The 5,000-nt window shown below is 47.1% G+C and overlaps 17 non-coding genes across 17 annotated transcripts; all 17 read left to right on the forward strand.

Moving 5' to 3' along the window:
* The first annotated feature begins 84 nt into the window (after positions 1-84).
* Positions 85-203, forward strand: LOC146285350 (5S ribosomal RNA). The gene has a single exon (XR_014760028.1). It is a non-coding gene; the product is annotated as a 5S ribosomal RNA (ribosomal RNA).
* A 174-nt stretch (positions 204-377) lies between these two features.
* On the forward strand, positions 378-496 carry LOC146285351 (5S ribosomal RNA). The gene has a single exon (XR_014760722.1). It is a non-coding gene; the product is annotated as a 5S ribosomal RNA (ribosomal RNA).
* Positions 497-668: 172 nt separating this feature from the next.
* LOC146285352 (5S ribosomal RNA) lies at positions 669-787 on the forward strand. Its single transcript, XR_014760029.1, has one exon. It is a non-coding gene; the product is annotated as a 5S ribosomal RNA (ribosomal RNA).
* A 174-nt stretch (positions 788-961) lies between these two features.
* Positions 962-1,080, forward strand: LOC146285353 (5S ribosomal RNA). Its single transcript, XR_014760030.1, has one exon. It is a non-coding gene; the product is annotated as a 5S ribosomal RNA (ribosomal RNA).
* Positions 1,081-1,268: 188 nt separating this feature from the next.
* On the forward strand, positions 1,269-1,387 carry LOC146285354 (5S ribosomal RNA). Its single transcript, XR_014760031.1, has one exon. It is a non-coding gene; the product is annotated as a 5S ribosomal RNA (ribosomal RNA).
* A 174-nt stretch (positions 1,388-1,561) lies between these two features.
* Positions 1,562-1,680, forward strand: LOC146285355 (5S ribosomal RNA). The gene has a single exon (XR_014760032.1). It is a non-coding gene; the product is annotated as a 5S ribosomal RNA (ribosomal RNA).
* Positions 1,681-1,854: 174 nt separating this feature from the next.
* On the forward strand, positions 1,855-1,973 carry LOC146285356 (5S ribosomal RNA). Its single transcript, XR_014760322.1, has one exon. It is a non-coding gene; the product is annotated as a 5S ribosomal RNA (ribosomal RNA).
* Positions 1,974-2,157: 184 nt separating this feature from the next.
* Positions 2,158-2,276, forward strand: LOC146285357 (5S ribosomal RNA). Its single transcript, XR_014760034.1, has one exon. It is a non-coding gene; the product is annotated as a 5S ribosomal RNA (ribosomal RNA).
* Positions 2,277-2,458: 182 nt separating this feature from the next.
* LOC146285358 (5S ribosomal RNA) lies at positions 2,459-2,577 on the forward strand. The gene has a single exon (XR_014760035.1). It is a non-coding gene; the product is annotated as a 5S ribosomal RNA (ribosomal RNA).
* Positions 2,578-2,751: 174 nt separating this feature from the next.
* On the forward strand, positions 2,752-2,870 carry LOC146285359 (5S ribosomal RNA). Its single transcript, XR_014760723.1, has one exon. It is a non-coding gene; the product is annotated as a 5S ribosomal RNA (ribosomal RNA).
* Positions 2,871-3,042: 172 nt separating this feature from the next.
* LOC146285360 (5S ribosomal RNA) lies at positions 3,043-3,161 on the forward strand. The gene has a single exon (XR_014760036.1). It is a non-coding gene; the product is annotated as a 5S ribosomal RNA (ribosomal RNA).
* Positions 3,162-3,337: 176 nt separating this feature from the next.
* LOC146285361 (5S ribosomal RNA) lies at positions 3,338-3,456 on the forward strand. Its single transcript, XR_014758921.1, has one exon. It is a non-coding gene; the product is annotated as a 5S ribosomal RNA (ribosomal RNA).
* A 188-nt stretch (positions 3,457-3,644) lies between these two features.
* LOC146285362 (5S ribosomal RNA) lies at positions 3,645-3,763 on the forward strand. The gene has a single exon (XR_014760037.1). It is a non-coding gene; the product is annotated as a 5S ribosomal RNA (ribosomal RNA).
* Positions 3,764-3,935: 172 nt separating this feature from the next.
* Positions 3,936-4,054, forward strand: LOC146285363 (5S ribosomal RNA). Its single transcript, XR_014760038.1, has one exon. It is a non-coding gene; the product is annotated as a 5S ribosomal RNA (ribosomal RNA).
* Positions 4,055-4,232: 178 nt separating this feature from the next.
* On the forward strand, positions 4,233-4,351 carry LOC146285364 (5S ribosomal RNA). The gene has a single exon (XR_014761941.1). It is a non-coding gene; the product is annotated as a 5S ribosomal RNA (ribosomal RNA).
* Positions 4,352-4,529: 178 nt separating this feature from the next.
* On the forward strand, positions 4,530-4,648 carry LOC146285365 (5S ribosomal RNA). The gene has a single exon (XR_014760724.1). It is a non-coding gene; the product is annotated as a 5S ribosomal RNA (ribosomal RNA).
* A 182-nt stretch (positions 4,649-4,830) lies between these two features.
* Positions 4,831-4,949, forward strand: LOC146285366 (5S ribosomal RNA). The gene has a single exon (XR_014760725.1). It is a non-coding gene; the product is annotated as a 5S ribosomal RNA (ribosomal RNA).
* The last annotated feature ends 51 nt before the right edge of the window (positions 4,950-5,000 follow it).

Here is a 5,000-nt window from a genome sequence, read left to right on the forward strand (position 1 = left end):
GAGAGAGAGAGAGAGAGAGACTACCTTGCATTGTCAATTGCTAAATCTGTATATGGATAAGTAGCCTATGGTTGTCAACTTATTTCGTACGGCCATACCAGCCTGGCAACGCCCGATCTCGTCTGATCTCGGAAGCTAAGCAGGGTCGGGCCTGGTTAGTACTTGGATGGGAGACCGCCTGGGAATACCAGGTGCTGTATGCTCTTTTGCTCATTCACTTAGAAACTGAAATCTTGCAATATGCACAAGTAGTCCTTCATGAAAGGGGCTGGAAGCTGTTTTCATTTTGACACGAGAGAGAGAGAGAGAGAGACCACCTTGCATTGTCAATTGCTAAATCTGTATATGGATAAGTAGCCTATGGTTGTCAACTTATTTCGTACGGCCATACCAGCCTGGCAACGCCCGATCACGTCTGATCTCGGAAGCTAAGCAGGGTCGGGCCTGGTTAGTACTTGGATGGGAGACCGCCTGGGAATACCAGGTGCTGTATGCTCTTTTGCTCATTCACTTAGAAACTGACATCTTGCAATATGCACAAGTAGTCCTTCATGAAAGGGGCTGGAAGCTGTTTTCATTTTGACACGAGAGAGAGAGAGAGAGACTACCTTGCATTGTCAATTGCTAAATCTGTATATGGATAAGTAGCCTATGGTTGTCAACTTATTTCGTACGGCCATACCAGCCTGGCAACGCCCGATCTCGTCTGATCTCGGAAGCTAAGCAGGGTCGGGCCTGGTTAGTACTTGGATGGGAGACCGCCTGGGAATACCAGGTGCTGTATGCTCTTTTGCTCATTCACTTAGAAACTGACATCTTGCAATATGCACAAGTAGTCCTTCATGAAAGGGGCTGGAAGCTGTTTTCATTTTGACACGAGAGAGAGAGAGAGAGAGACCACCTTGCATTGTCAATTGCTAAATCTGTATATGGATAAGTAGCCTATGGTTGTCAACTTATTTCGTACGGCCATACCAGCCTGGCAACGCCCGATCTCGTCTGATCTCGGAAGCTAAGCAGGGTCGGGCCTGGTTAGTACTTGGATGGGAGACCGCCTGGGAATACCAGGTGCTGTATGCTCTTTTGCTCATTCACTTAGAAACTGACATCTTGCAATATGCACAAGTAGTCCTTCATGAAAGGGGCTGGAAACTGTTTTCATTTTGACACGAGAGAGAGAGAGAGAGAGAGAGAGAGAGAGAGACCACCTTGCATTGTCAATTGCTAAATCTGTATATGGATAAGTAGCCTATGGTTGTCAACTTATTTCGTACGGCCATACCAGCCTGGCAACGCCCGATCTCGTCTGATCTCGGAAGCTAAGCAGGGTCGGGCCTGGTTAGTACTTGGATGGGAGACCGCCTGGGAATACCAGGTGCTGTATGCTCATTCACTTAGAAACTGAAATCTTGCAATATGCACAAGTAGTCCTTCATGAAAGGGGCTGGAAGCTGTTTTCATTTTGACACGAGAGAGAGAGAGAGAGAGAGAGAGAGACTACCTTGCATTGTCAATTGCTAAATCTGTATATGGATAAGTAGCCTATGGTTGTCAACTTATTTCGTACGGCCATACCAGCCTGGCAACGCCCGATCTCGTCTGATCTCGGAAGCTAAGCAGGGTCGGGCCTGGTTAGTACTTGGATGGGAGACCGCCTGGGAATACCAGGTGCTGTATGCTCTTTTGCTCATTCACTTAGAAACTGAAATCTTGCAATATGCACAAGTAGTCCTTCATGAAAGGGGCTGGAAGCTGTTTTCATTTTGACACGAGAGAGAGAGAGAGAGAGACCACCTTGCATTGTCAATTGCTAAATCTGTATATGGATAAGTAGCCTATGGTTGTCAACTTATTTCGTACGGCCATACCAGCCTGGCAACGCCCGATCTCGTCTGATCTCGGAAGCTAAGCAGGGTTGGGCCTGGTTAGTACTTGGATGGGAGACCGCCTGGGAATACCAGGTGCTGTATGCTCTTTTGCTCATTCACTTAGAAACTGAAATCTTGCAATATGCACAAGTAGTCCTTCATGAAAGGGGCTGGAAGCTGTTTTCATTTTGACACGAGAGAGAGAGAGAGAGAGAGAGAGAGAGACTACCTTGCATTGTCAATTGCTAAATCTGTATATGGATAAGTAGCCTATGGTTGTCAACTTATTTCGTACGGCCATACCAGCCTGGCAACGCCCGATCTCGTCTGATCTCGGAAGCTAAGCAGGGTCGGGCCTGGTTAGTACTTGGATGGGAGACCGCCTGGGAATACCAGGTGCTGTATGCTCTTTTGCTCATTCACTTAGAAACTGACATCTTGCAATATGCACAAGTAGTCCTTCATGAAAGGGGCTGGAAGCTGTTTTCATTTTGACACGAGAGAGAGAGAGAGAGAGAGAGAGAGACTACCTTGCATTGTCAATTGCTAAATCTGTATATGGATAAGTAGCCTATGGTTGTCAACTTATTTCGTACGGCCATACCAGCCTGGCAACGCCCGATCTCGTCTGATCTCGGAAGCTAAGCAGGGTCGGGCCTGGTTAGTACTTGGATGGGAGACCGCCTGGGAATACCAGGTGCTGTATGCTCTTTTGCTCATTCACTTAGAAACTGAAATCTTGCAATATGCACAAGTAGTCCTTCATGAAAGGGGCTGGAAGCTGTTTTCATTTTGACACGAGAGAGAGAGAGAGAGAGACCACCTTGCATTGTCAATTGCTAAATCTGTATATGGATAAGTAGCCTATGGTTGTCAACTTATTTCGTACGGCCATACCAGCCTGGCAACGCCCGATCACGTCTGATCTCGGAAGCTAAGCAGGGTCGGGCCTGGTTAGTACTTGGATGGGAGACCGCCTGGGAATACCAGGTGCTGTATGCTCTTTTGCTCATTCACTTAGAAACTGACATCTTGCAATATGCACAAGTAGTCCTTCATGAAAGGGGCTGGAAGCTGTTTTCATTTTGACACGAGAGAGAGAGAGAGAGACTACCTTGCATTGTCAATTGCTAAATCTGTATATGGATAAGTAGCCTATGGTTGTCAACTTATTTCGTACGGCCATACCAGCCTGGCAACGCCCGATCTCGTCTGATCTCGGAAGCTAAGCAGGGTCGGGCCTGGTTAGTACTTGGATGGGAGACCGCCTGGGAATACCAGGTGCTGTATGCTCTTTTGCTCATTCACTTAGAAACTGACATCTTGCAATATGCACAAGTAGTCCTTCATGAAAGGGGCTGGAAGCTGTTTTCATTTTGACACGAGAGAGAGAGAGAGAGAGAGACTACCTTGCATTGTCAATTGCTAAATCTGTATATGGATAAGTAGCCTATGGTTGTCAACTTATTTCGTACGGCCATACCAGCCTGGCAACACCCGATCTCGTCTGATCTCGGAAGCTAAGCAGGGTCGGGCCTGGTTAGTACTTGGATGGGAGACCGCCTGGGAATACCAGGTGCTGTATGCTCTTTTGCTCATTCACTTAGAAACTGACATCTTGCAATATGCACAAGTAGTCCTTCATGAAAGGGGCTGGAAGCTGTTTTCATTTTGACACGAGAGAGAGAGAGAGAGAGAGAGAGAGAGAGAGACTACCTTGCATTGTCAATTGCTAAATCTGTATATGGATAAGTAGCCTATGGTTGTCAACTTATTTCGTACGGCCATACCAGCCTGGCAACGCCCGATCTCGTCTGATCTCGGAAGCTAAGCAGGGTCGGGCCTGGTTAGTACTTGGATGGGAGACCGCCTGGGAATACCAGGTGCTGTATGCTCTTTTGCTCATTCACTTAGAAACTGAAATCTTGCAATATGCACAAGTAGTCCTTCATGAAAGGGGCTGGAAGCTGTTTTCATTTTGACACGAGAGAGAGAGAGAGAGACCACCTTGCATTGTCAATTGCTAAATCTGTATATGGATAAGTAGCCTATGGTTGTCAACTTATTTCGTACGGCCATACCAGCCTGGCAACGCCCGATCTCGTCTGATCTCGGAAGCTAAGCAGGGTCGGGCCTGGTTAGTACTTGGATGGGAGACCGCCTGGGAATACCAGGTGCTGTATGCTCTTTTGCTCATTCACTTAGAAACTGACATCTTGCAATATGCACAAGTAGTCCTTCATGAAAGGGGCTGGAAGCTGTTTTCATTTTGACACGAGAGAGAGAGAGAGAGAGAGAGACTACCTTGCATTGTCAATTGCTAAATCTGTATATGGATAAGTAGCCTATGGTTGTCAACTTATTTCGTACGGCCTTACCAGCCTGGCAACGCCCGATCACGTCTGATCTCGGAAGCTAAGCAGGGTCGGGCCTGGTTAGTACTTGGATGGGAGACCGCCTGGGAATACCAGGTGCTGTATGCTCTTTTGCTCATTCACTTAGAAACTGACATCTTGCAATATGCACAAGTAGTCCTTCATGAAAGGGGCTGGAAACTGTTTTCATTTTGACACGAGAGAGAGAGAGAGAGAGAGAGACCACCTTGCATTGTCAATTGCTAAATCTGTATATGGATAAGTAGCCTATGGTTGTCAACTTATTTCGTACGGCCATACCAGCCTGGCAACGCCCGATCACGTCTGATCTCGGAAGCTAAGCAGGGTCGGGCCTGGTTAGTACTTGGATGGGAGACCGCCTGGGAATACCAGGTGCTGTATGCTCTTTTGCTCATTCACTTAGAAACTGACATCTTGCAATATGCACAAGTAGTCCTTCATGAAAGGGGCTGGAAGCTGTTTTCATTTTGACACGAGAGAGAGAGAGAGAGAGAGAGAGAGACCACCTTGCATTGTCAATTGCTAAATCTGTATATGGATAAGTAGCCTATGGTTGTCAACTTATTTCGTACGGCCATACCAGCCTGGCAACGCCCGATCACGTCTGATCTCGGAAGCTAAGCAGGGTCGGGCCTGGTTAGTACTTGGATGGGAGACCGCCTGGGAATACCAGGTGCTGTATGCTCTTTTGCTCATTCACTTAGAAACTGACATCTTGCAATATGCACAAGTAGTC

This window comes from Hypomesus nipponensis, chromosome 6 (assembly GCF_054491055.1).
Source record: "Hypomesus nipponensis isolate SF chromosome 6, ASM5449105v1, whole genome shotgun sequence".
Taxonomy (NCBI): Eukaryota; Metazoa; Chordata; class Actinopteri; order Osmeriformes; family Osmeridae; genus Hypomesus; species Hypomesus nipponensis.